Source organism: Miscanthus floridulus, chromosome 1 (genome assembly GCF_019320115.1).
Source record: "Miscanthus floridulus cultivar M001 chromosome 1, ASM1932011v1, whole genome shotgun sequence".
Classification (NCBI taxonomy): Eukaryota; Viridiplantae; Streptophyta; class Magnoliopsida; order Poales; family Poaceae; genus Miscanthus; species Miscanthus floridulus.
This window is the reverse complement of record NC_089580.1, coordinates 51,679,018-51,691,512: the sequence shown is the minus strand read 5'-3', so window position 1 is coordinate 51,691,512 and position 12,495 is coordinate 51,679,018. Positions and strand designations below refer to the sequence as shown.

The 12,495-nt window shown below is 42.1% G+C and overlaps 1 pseudogene; it reads left to right on the top strand.

Moving 5' to 3' along the window:
- Positions 1–206: 206 nt before the first annotated feature.
- On the top strand, positions 207–2,350 carry LOC136483682 (tyrosine N-monooxygenase-like; annotated as a pseudogene).
- The last annotated feature ends 10,145 nt before the right edge of the window (positions 2,351–12,495 follow it).

The window sequence follows — 12,495 nt, the reverse complement described above, 5'->3', positions numbered from 1 at the left end:
TTATCCTGCTATTATTTAAAACATTATAATCGTTTCTTCTTATCTTAACATTTAAGGAATTCCAAATCAGACCGATCAAAATGGCTAACAGCAACATGGAGCCAATCCAAGCAGGTAGGGTACAGAGGGTCTTCATCAAGAGGAGTACTATATAATATGCTCCCCTATGGCTCACCAACAGCATAACAAGAGCATCAACACAAACTTGCAGCCATACCCAAATACCGCAGACTGAGCTGAACACAGATCCATGTACTTCCCAACACAAATATATATGATGAGCTCCAACGCATCATCAAGCATGGCACTAGCACCTAGCCATGCACATGCCGTCACTCCGTTAACAGTACTTTGCACCTTTCTTGCCCTAGCTTTATTATTTCTCTACCGAACCAAAGCAACGTCATCCAAGAAAACACAGCTGCACCAGCTGCCGCCAGGGCCGGCTGGGTTGCCTATCATCGGCAGCCTGCACTGTGTGGTGTCAAAGAGGCCGGTGTTCCGATGGATCCATGGCCTTCTCAAGGACATGCACACCAACATCCTATGCCTCCGCTTTGGAGCTGTCCATGTCGTAGTAGTTGCCTGCCCAGAGATAGCCCGTGAGGTTTTCAGAAAGAATGACGCAGTCTTCGCATCTCGCCCCCTAACATCCGCCACTGAATTGTTCAGCTTCGGGTACAAGGGCTCCATCGTGTCGCCGCACGGGGAGCAGTGGAAGAAGATGAGGCGGGTGATCACCTCCGAGATCCTCTCCGCGTCGATGGAGCGGCGTCTACAGCGCCAGCGAGCGGAGGAGGCCGACCACCTCATCGGGTTCGTCTACAACCAGTGCAACACCTCAGATAACAGCGCCGTCAATGTGCGTCATGTAGCCCAGCATTTCTGCGGCAACATGATACGGAGGCTCGTGTTCGGCAAGAGACACTTCTCGGTTGCTGCTGGTGCTGCTGGCAATGGCAGCGGCCCTGGTCCTGAGGAGGTGACGCACGTGGACGCGCTCTTCACACTGTTGAACCACATGTACAGCTTCTCCGTTTCAGATTACATCCCTGCTGCGTGGACGTGGATGATTGCTGGCCTCGATCTTGACGGCCAAAAGAAGGTTGCCAAGAGCGTAATGAAGACTATAAACAGATTGCATGATCCCATCATACAAGAGAGGATCCATGAGTGGGATGGTCTTCGCAAATGCGGTGACAAGAGAGAGGCTAGAGATTTTCTTGACGTGCTAGTTTCTCTTCAGGATTCACAAGGGCGACGTTTTTTGTCGTTTGACGAAATACAAGCACAGACAGCGGTAAGATATGTTAATATTTACTATGCCGCATTCCCAATAGTATTAACTTTAAATTGCCTTATTTCTAGACAGTAAATTTCTAGGGGTTTTATTTCCTTTTTTATAACTAACCATTCATGCATGCATGGTGGTAGAAAATTATGCCGTGTCACTTGTTATTCACTATGTTAATATAACTGTTTCATGTTCAGGAGATAATGTATGCAACTGTCGACAATCCATCAAACGCGGTTGAGTGGGCACTTGCGGAGATGATGAACCAACCGGAGGTCATGCACAAAGCAATGGACGAGCTGAACACTGTTGTTGGCAAGGACAGGCTCGTCCAAGAATCTGACATCCCTCACCTCAACTATCTGAAAGCGTGCATACGGGAGGCCTTCCGCTTGCACCCCTACCACGCTTTCAACCCACCCCCACGTCGCCATGGAAGACGCCGTCGTTTCTGGCTACTTCATTCCCAAGGGCAGCCATGTCCTTATGAGCCGGGTGGGTCTTGGCCGGAACTCAGACGTCTGGGATGCTCCTCTCCAATTCCGGCCAGAGCGACACCTGATGATGAAAGAGCATGTGGTTCTCACCGAGCTGGACCTTAGGTTCGTCTCGTTCAGCGCAGGTAGGAGGGGATGCCCAGGGGTGTCACTTGGCAGCTCCGTTACAATGATGCTCTTCGCAAGGCTTCTGCAAGGGTTCACATGGACCGAGCCTCCTGGCGTTCGTGCACTCAAGCTCAAGGAATCCACTACAAGTCTCACACTAGCTGAGCCACTCTTCTTACAAGCTCAGCCTCGTTTGCCGGTGCATCTTTATGCGTCTGTTTAGTCACCATCGTCTGGAGAGAGTTAGGGATGGGAATGGGTCGGGTTGACCCTGGTTAGTTGACCCGATCCACAAAAGTAATAAGTCAATAGGTCAAGGGGTTGGCATCAAAGTCTAAAATAGGTCGATATAGGTTCGGGAACTATTGACCAAATGAGTAAGATAGATCGAACCACTCGTCATATGATGTTTTTTTCTTTAATTTGTTAGCCTTCTTTAATGTTGTTTCGAATAAAGACAGTTGGTCATAACTTGTAAGCGTCTATGCTTGGAAGTACATTGGGGATATCATATTTGAAAGTGAAAAGTAGATAAAAATTAAAATCATGGTACACTTACAAACATATTAATTTGATGCATTACTAATTCCCTTAATATGTTATGATGATACTTTTCAGTCTTGTATCTCAGTCTTTCAAGAAGTGTTGATAGTATTCATGTCCCATAATAATAGAAAAAAATTGTATCAACCCATATTACCCATTAGACTAATGAGGCCACGGGTTGTTGACCCATGGTCCATAAAATTGGCCTTGAGGCCACGGGACCGAGCCGTCCCATTCCTATCCCTCACTACCGGACTCAGTGAATTTGTCGAGTGCCAGGGGCACTCGGCAAAGCCCAATTTGCACTCGGCAAAGACCACTCGGTAAAAAATGAGTCGGCAAAGACGTCTTTGCCGAGTGTCTTTTGTCGGGCACTCGGCAAAGCCTTTGCCGAGTGCTCGACACTCGGCAAAGTTGGAACCGAAAAAAAACCCGAAAAAATTGGGAATTTTTACCCAAAAAAAATGAATTTTTTTTAATTGGTGGAGGACCCCACCGGTCAGCGCCCATCCATCTCCGGCTTTTTTCGCGTAAATTTCACGGCTACGCGGCCGACGGGATTCGAACCCGAGACCTCCCGCTGCGCACAAACCTCCTCTACCACTACACCACACTGTCACTTATGTCTGGATTCCGTTTTAGTTCCTGATATATTATACTAAACCGAGTGTAAATTGTTTATTTGAGGCCCTAAACAAATTCAAATAAAAAAGTTGTGAACTACAAAGTTTCGTAACTTTTCGAGATCTACACTTTTAGTTTAGGAAGTTTTTCCATTCGAGGTCGTTTACAAAATTTTAATTTTAAACTTTGGAAATTCAAACGCAGTTTTGCATGACAAGATGTTTTCAAATCAAAAAGTTGCCAACTACAGTGTTTCATAACTTTTCGAGATCTACAGAGTTTATTTTGGTTGTTTTTCCATCCGAGGTCGTTTATAAAATTTGAATTTTAAAATTTTGAAATTCAAACGCAGTTTTGCATGACAAGATGTTTTCAAATCAAAAAGTTGCCAACTACAATGTTTCATAACTTTTGGAGATCTACTATTTTTATTTAGGAAGTTTTTCCATCCGAGGTCTTTTGAAAAATTCAAATTTTAAAATTTTCAAATTCAAACGTCGTTTTTGCATGACAAAATGATTTCAAATCAAAATGTTGCCAACTACAAAATTTCATAACTTCTCAAGATCTACAAAGTTTATTTTGGTCATTTGTTCATCCGACATAGTGGTAGTAACATTATTCACAAATCTTATATATTTGTCTTCTACTTTCATGAAACTAATATGAGAGATATGAGATATGTAGATTTTATGAACAACGTTATTGTCGCTTTGTCAAATGAAGAAATGACCAAAATAAACTTTGTAGATCTTGAGAAGTTATACAACTTTGTAGTTGAAAAGTGTTTCATTTGAATTCATTTAGGGCCTCAAAAATGGATTCGAAAAACTGATTTGCCGAGGGCAAAAAAATGCACACGGCAAAATGCCTCTTTGCCGAGTGCCAAAACATAGGCACTCGGCAAAATACGGCTTTGCCGAGTGCCAGAAAAAGGCACGCGGCAAACTGAGAGTAAATTGCTTGTTTGAGGCCCTAAATGAATTCAAATCAAAAAGTGGTCAACTACAAAGTTTCATAACTTTTTGAGATCTACAATTTTCATTTAGTAAGTTTTTCTATCCAAGGTCGTTTGAAAAATTTGAATTTTAAATTTGAGAGATTCAAACGTAGTTTTGCATGATAAGATGATTTCAAATCAAAAAGTTGTCAACTACATAGTTTCATAACTTTTGGAGATCTACAATTTTCATTTAGGAAGTTTTTCCATCCGAGGTCGTTTAAAAAATTCAAATTTTCAAATTCAAACGTCGTTTTTGCATAACAAGATGATTTCAAATCAAAATGTTGCCAACTACAAAATTTCATAACTTATCAAGATCTACAAAGTTTATTTTGGTCATTTGTTCATCCGACATAGTGATAGTAACATTGTTCACAAATCTTATATATCTGTCTTCTACTTTCATGAAACTAATATGAGAGATGTAGATTTTATAAACAACGTTATTGTCGCTTTGTCAAATGAAGAAATGACCAAAATAAACTTTGTAGATCTTGAGAAGTTATACAACTTTGTAGTTGAAAAGTTTTTCATTTGAATTCATTTAGGTCCTCAAAAATTGCTTCGAAAAACTGATTTGCCGAGGGCCAAAAAAATGCACACGACAAAAAGCCTCTTTGCCGAGTGCCAAAACAAAGGCACTCAGTAAAATACATCTTTGCCGAGTGCCAGAAAAAAACACTCGGCAAAGACGTATTTTGCCGTGTGTTTTTGTTTGCCGAGTGTATTTTATTTGGCACTCGGCAAACACGGTCTTTGCAGAGTGCCCGATAAAATACACTCGGCAAAGCCTCCGGCACTCGGCAAATCGCCGGTTTCCGGTAGTGCCTAGGAGATCGAGACTATAATGGAGCAACTTTATGCAGTATATTATATTCTTGCATAAGTCCCGTACAGGTTAGGGGAACACACCGGCTTCATCACTGGGGACTGTTGCAACGGCATGAAGAAAACAAGAAGTGAATCTTTCAAGTTTGTCCTGTGCTAGAAACATCCGCTATGCGGTTCCTTTTTTCTTTTGGATGGCCAAATAATGTTGGAATGGAGTTAAGTTAGACACCTTCGGCTTTGATTTAAGTTGATGTAATAAGTGGTATGATTATCTTGGTCACGTGGGATGAAGCCGCATATTTATTCTTTTATATAAAAAGAATACTCCTGCACAAGTCGTCATGATATATTTACGTGATCATGTATAACCTTTGAAAATGGGTGAAGTGTGTTAGTGTCAATAATCTTGCATTGTGTGCTTATAGTTTATTACTACTTTGTCGGTTTTTCCTTGGCGTGTGTGGTCATGGGTTTATGATGGTCGTCTAAGTCCAATGAAAATGGTGAAGATATGCTGGTATTAATAATCTTGTGTGCTTAATTATGATTTGTTAGTTTGTCAGTTCGTGTACGTTGTTGTCCAGTTGTGTGCACGATCACTTGTTTACGCAGAAGTACTATGCTCCATGGCTATCTGCAAAATACATTAGAGGTGGATGGAGCTCACCCTGGGCATTCGGTTAACCGAAACCGTTCGGTTCGGTTCCTCGGTTCTTTATAAAATTCGGTTAGCAGAAAACTGGAACCGATCGGTTAGCTAGAAAACTTGGAACCGAGGAAATTCGGTCTCGGTTAGTTCGGTTCGGTTTCGGTTAGAACCGAACTAACCGAGCCATACATTACATCAGCGAAATAGAAGGGAAGAAAAGGAGAAAAATGAAAACCGAGCCATACATTACATGAGCCATACAGTTCGGTTCTTTTGCTATTGGGCCAATATGTACAGATTCGGTTCTTCGGTTCTGTTCGGTTAACCGAGGTCTGGAACCGAATAACCCGATATTATTTCGGTTTTCTGTGAACTGGGAACCGAACTAGGAACCAAAATTTTTGGTTTCAGTTAATTCGGTTTCGGTTCTGATTATTTCAGTTCGGTTCTCGGTTCTCGGTTATTTTTGCCCAGGGTTAGATGGAGCACGGAGGGGAATAAGGTGGCAGCTGGGACTGTGGGTGGTGGGTGTAGCACCCAATTTTAAGAACAAAACTAGATACACACCATATGTGAGCCCAGAAAGTCAAATCTCACATATAGCTACAAATAAAGGTAATATCAATAGACAATGCTCAATATATAACGTACTTAGTATAAAGAATATAACCTTAGATAGCAAACAGCGGAAAGACAACTCTAATCTTTGGGTGAAGACTCCAATTCCACAGGGACAACTGACTGGTTGATCACAAGCCTAATTCCTCCAAACTCAGGCAATCTGGTACCCATCTGTGATTTTTCCAAAGATTTAAAAAAATAAAGCAAGCGTAAGTACATGTCGTACTCAACAAATATAACATGGGGTTCATGAGGCTCAAAAGGATGACACTGGTTTAACTACGATTAGCTTTTAATGAGTCATGTTTTAGCAATTGGGTGTCAACAAGTTTATTCACATCTCATATAAACACATGATCAGGTAAACATAAATAATGAATAACATAAACAGTAATCATTAATGAGCATCTTTATCATCAGTATCATCAGTGTTCATCATCTATTCCGTAAGGGTCCAAGGCCGCTCGAGACCGTGAGCACGGCTGATATACCAGTTTTACACTCTGTAGAGGTTGTACACTTTCACTATGAGTCGTGATTTACCCAATGCAGTAACCCAAAGGTGTCAAGGAAACTAGGATATCAATTAGCTAGGAAAATTACTATGGTTGCCAAGGTAGACACATGCAGCATGAATTAAATGATTAAAGGTGTATAGGACAACAATGAAGATCCCATGCTATACTTGCCTTAAAACACCGATCCTTTAGTAAGCTTTAATCTTCAACGTCCTTCTTCTTCTTCATCTTGATCACCACGTATATCTCACCGACTGGACATGATCATAAAGCACCACACAAGCATCCATGCAATCATACACAAAGCAAACAATAGAATTAAATTAGAACAACACATCAAACATATGAAACAGTAGGTAAAAAGGTTTTAAAAATGTTCTACACGTTGCTACGAACACACAGACGCGAAAAACACTCTAATCGGAGCTATAACGAAGAAGTTATGAATTAAACAAGATTTTCTTTAATAAAATAATAGATTAAATCTAACCTCAAATTCCAAAAGTTGAAAACATGTTCAACAGTAGCTTGAATATGTAGATTACTCAATTATGAATCTAACGCAACTTGAACGGGTCAAATCGGAGTTAAAACAGAGAAAATATGAGCAAAACAAAATTAGTGGCAATTTTGTAATTATTTTGAACTCATTTTTAGTTTTAAAATAAAAGAAAACGAATTAAAACTTCTCTATGGACTTGGCGTCGTTTTTAGGAAAACACAGGGCTCAAAACATTAAAACTAGGGGGGCATTGATTGAATTATTTTGAACTACACTAGACGACGGGTTCTATACTAGAAAAGGGCAGGGGCTCTTTAGCAAAATTACCCGCCGAAGAGGTATCTTCTAATCTAGGCCGTTGATCTCAGATCGTGTAGGACAAAAATGGTAACAGTCACTAAAACATTGCAAAAAAGCAAATCTTATAACACTATGATATATACTCTACCGAATACAGGGTATGCACCTATTGCTGTTGTAAGCTAGCATTGGCCCAATTAAAGTGACAACCATTGATTAAAGAATAAGTATGTGCTGACGAAGTCTCAATCGATGGAATTTCAAAACGTAAATTCCGAGCAAATAAACAAATTTACATAAGAATGTGGCATATGCAAGCTAAACATGTATTTGAGAAGTACCAAAGCAAACTGAGAAGGCCATTACCAATCACCATGCTTTGGTTGTTTCATCATGAAAGCTTCCAAGTAATTTGGCCCAATATGTAAAAAAGATGAATTGAGATTCAGACTACTAAGTATGGTAAGATTAAAAAGGAGATAAAACATTGGAAAGAGATATTTACCTTTGTGCTAGCAGTATGGCCTTGTTATACTTATGTTATAGTGAGAGACAAAACTAGCAACTCATAGTTAAATAGTGCGTACAGATAAGCAAAATTACAAAGCACTGAAAAGAGGCTCTTACTATCTCAGCCCCTACAGGCACATGCACTGCAAATTCTAGATGTAAAGCTACCTCTTCTCTACATATAACCCTCTATGAAGCCAAACATAAGATATAAATCGCAATTTTTCCCACTTACCAAGCTCCTGGATGAGAACCTGTGAGCAGTCCATCTTCATTACCTGCCTGTGATAAGCCTTCTTTCCCTGAAAACGCACAGGATTTTGATAGTTCTATAAGCACTGTTGTAGCATATTTCTCATTACTAATCCATAAACGCACCACATATTAAAAGTGCTGAGTAAAATCAATTTCCATCATTTTAGAAACTAAACACAAGATGCCACACATCAATCAAAAAATAGGCGACCAACTGTTTCCTGCTCATTACTGAATATAAGCAGGTGAGGTCACTCATAGTTCTTCTAAGCAGTCTATGGTTAGACAGTAACAATCTAAAAAACTAAACATTGGGCGCATAGTGGCATATATAGAGAAGGACATCAGCTCTACGTGTTGACTCAAGCTGCTTAGGTCCAATCAACTCCTAATAGCTCCACGACCTCTATAATTAAAAGGGCAATTGCCAATTGGTTCGCACAAACATCAGTCCTGAATACTACTCCAGGAAGAACTAGACAACTTTCCTTTCACATACACAACCAAATCATTAATGAATCTAGTGGATTTCACATACACAACCAATTCAGTAACAAAACCACTAGATCTGGGGTTGCCGACGGACGCCATGAGCGGGCAATAGAACGAACGCAACGAGTGGGAAGGATGCGGCTGTGGACAAGAGCGCAAACAGGTGGTGCTCGCTCCAGCAGGTTGCCACAATCACGCTAGGAATGAGGATCTAGGGTTCGATTTGGGAGCACAGTAAGCCATGAAGCGAAGCAGAGGGAACATTGATTAAGCACCTACTTACTGCCGCCGCCGCCGCTCGCTTGCCGGATCTATGTCATACCGCCTGGCTACCATCATGGGGCTGCACATGGAGGAGGCCGATGCGCCATCTGCCACATGGTGGAGGGAGGCGACGGATCCGGGGCGGCGCCGGCGCCGGCGAGAGGAGAGAGGCGGCGGATCTAGGGCAGCGTGGGGCAAGGAGGGGAGGGGCTAGGGCCGGCTGTCGGTGGGAGGACAGGAGGGGAGGGAGGGGCCGGCCACCGGTGGGAGGAGAGTAGGGGAGGGGCCGACCGTCGGCGGGAGGAGGGAGGTGGCGGATCCGGGGCGATACGGCCGATCGGCGGGAGGCAGTGAGAGGGAGCGGGGGCAGGGAGAGGGCAGCGGCGGCTGGATTTGGGATTGGAGTGGGGGTGAGAAGCATCTAGGGTTTGTCAATTGTCACTGTATTTGTGGTCCCACGCTTAAATTTTGCGCGCGAACTCAAAGCAAGCAGGCGCGCGAGCTCAATGTAAGCCCGGTGGGCGAGCTGGGTGGGGGCCACTTCTTTTTAGCGTTAGATAGATTGATGTTGTATATCTTTTTAGGGACAGACAGATTGACGCTATACATGATTATCTATAGCGTCAGATAGTAAATCACTAAATGAGGATTCAGCGACAGATCATCTGTGAGATATCTTTAGCGTCAGATCGTCCATCGATAAACAAAATTTTTAGCGTCAGATGTCTGACGGTGTTGCGGTGTTGTGGTGTAGTGAATTAGAAACGCGCTTTTGACAAGTGTGTGTAGGGCCAGGTATTAAGAAGGCGCATCTCTAATATGCTTGTATTAGAGACCCGTGTTCCCAAGACATCTCTAAAGTTATAGAGACGCTTCTCTTACACACCTGTCTTTTGGAAGATAACACACATCAGAGATAGGTAAAATATTACAAATGTGTGAACTTTCCGCACGTCTCTCCTATGAGTACCGCATCAGGGATGTGCTATCTCAAACCTCACCACTAGTGCACTGTCTTGTTTTAGAGACACATTTATTTACTACAAGTCACTAGCTACCGGCGGCACCTATGGAGCTACCTCATTGCCAATACATCGATCTGCACAAGCGAGGTCTACCCATCTGGTGTCGCCACGCTGCCACACCATGGAACCGTATCTCTCCGGTCAATCCCTCGACGATGTGCTAGCTATTGCCACATCCACAGTGCGCTGCTAGCCTGCCCAGCTTATCTGTACCCATGGTGTGGCCACGTGATGATACTCCTTGCGCATCACTCACTTTCTTGTGGCCGCAGGATGGTGCACTTGCAACCCATCTTAATTCGTTGGCTCATCAGCCATCATTCCCTAACATTGCACGTCTTCCCTCACAAGGCCTGACATGAGCACATCCACTTGGAGTCACCTGTGCTCACATTTAGAAGGCAAGACACCTATTTATCATCTCCGGATGGTAGAGTCTGGAACTTTGTTCCATTATCTAAAAATTTAGAAGCCAAGCAAGTGAGCCCTCAAGTAACATCGAACCTGCCCTTCACCAAAGCTCTACATCACCATGATCGCCCTGTCCTCATCCGCACACGGCCATTCTTGCACCCTCCCACCACATCATCTGCCAGATAGTAAACGCACAAACCTGTGATGATCAGTCCTTTATCTTGTTATTTTTCTACATGAGCTCCACAAGTTGATTAAAGTTATACCTAGGATATATTATTTAGTGTGCAAGCAATGTTTAGTTCAGTCAGTGGTTCATCATCATTCACCATTGTTGTTTTTAGTGGGTGATTCATCAGTCAAGCATTGTTCAATGTTCAGTGGGTGGTTCATCAGTGAAGTCATGTTCAGTTCTAAATGGGTGTACAAAAAAGAATGATTCAGTGGAACTTTGCTGTGATACTCCTAAATAATTGTGAGCCGTTCATTTAATTAAATCGTAAGGTTAGGATCATCTATTACTTCCTAAGAGGTAATAGCTAAAAATATATAATATATTTAATTTTAAATTTGTAAAATATAATACATAAGGAAAGTTTTTGGTAAAACAATCCTTTTATAGATCTAATTGATGCATGCATGAATTATTGGATGTCCTAGATCTTTTTGTTTTGCAATTTTGGACATGATATAATTTAATTGCATACATTGCTGATCTTTCTCTTTTCTGCATGTAACATTACTTTCCAAATCCACATGATAGCAACATGGAAAACCTGAAAGGAAGTGTCTGAGAGCTTCTCTAGCAAGACCCCTACTTGAGCCCTCAAAATCAAATTTGAGGGCCAAAGCAAAAAAATCAACTCCAGCAGCTAGGGACCTCAAATTTGAGGCCCTAAATCTTCCCCTCGACCCTCATTCCCGGGGCTGTGGAGGGAGCCCCTTCTCTACCATTGTTTCAGCCCCCCCCCCCCTGACGTCTGACGGGTGCCTTCTCGTCAGCGCGTCTTCACGACGGGAGCCCGCACGGTGCTATCCTCCACGCTCGACGCTGTGGCTGCGTGGGCGGTGCCCCTACCTAGCGTAGTGGCTGAAACCCTCCTTGCGCGGTAGCGGAGGTCCTCCCTACCTGACACAGTGGCCACGTGGGTGTCGCCGCTGCCTGACACATCAACCGAAGTTGAATACATATTATACTTCTATATGAGAAAATGCAACAACATAAATGTATTGGAAGTACTCCCTCTATTCCAAATTATGAGACGTTTGAATTTTCTAGACACATTGATTTTATTATGCATCTAGATGTAGCATATATCTAAGTACAAAGCAAAAGCTATGTTTCTAGAAAAGTCAAATTTAGAATGAAGAGGGTACTGTTGATGGTCACTAAACACCCAATTTGACCATTAATATTCCACCCAAATCAAGGTAAAACAACATCATATGTGCCACATTATGTTTAAAATTCACCTAGTTCTACTTGTACCTGGAAAATTTATTTCTATGCAGGAAAAATCACAAAAATGGACAAATGACATGCATAGGAGGCAATTTGACCATCAACATTCCACCCAAATCAAGGTAAAACAACATCACATGTGCCATTAATCTAAGTGGACGTCCAGAATTTGTTTGGGTATTGTTTTATTGTCTTTTGGGCCGTGTATCATGTTGGAGTCCATTAGGGACACGTCTAGGTGTCCTTGACACCCCTAATAGTATATATTCTATAGTTGTTGCCCAAGTTAGGGTTTAAATTTTGCTTAGATTAATCTATGATGAACAATTCCCGTTCATTAGTTTGTGAGAACCCAACTTCTAGTGCTTAATCTAATTTCAGTAATATTTACAGATTGTCTTTCGTGTTCTTGCTTGTGTTCTTGATTCGTAGGCAACGATTAGCCTTTATGGCAGGGTCAACAGGATAGTGCATGGTTGATAACCAAAGGAGATGTGGCATTGTGATTGCAGGATTCCGTTCTTTGTGATCAGAAGCCTAATCATGTGTCTTAAGTCTGCACAAAATCGAGTTACCTTAA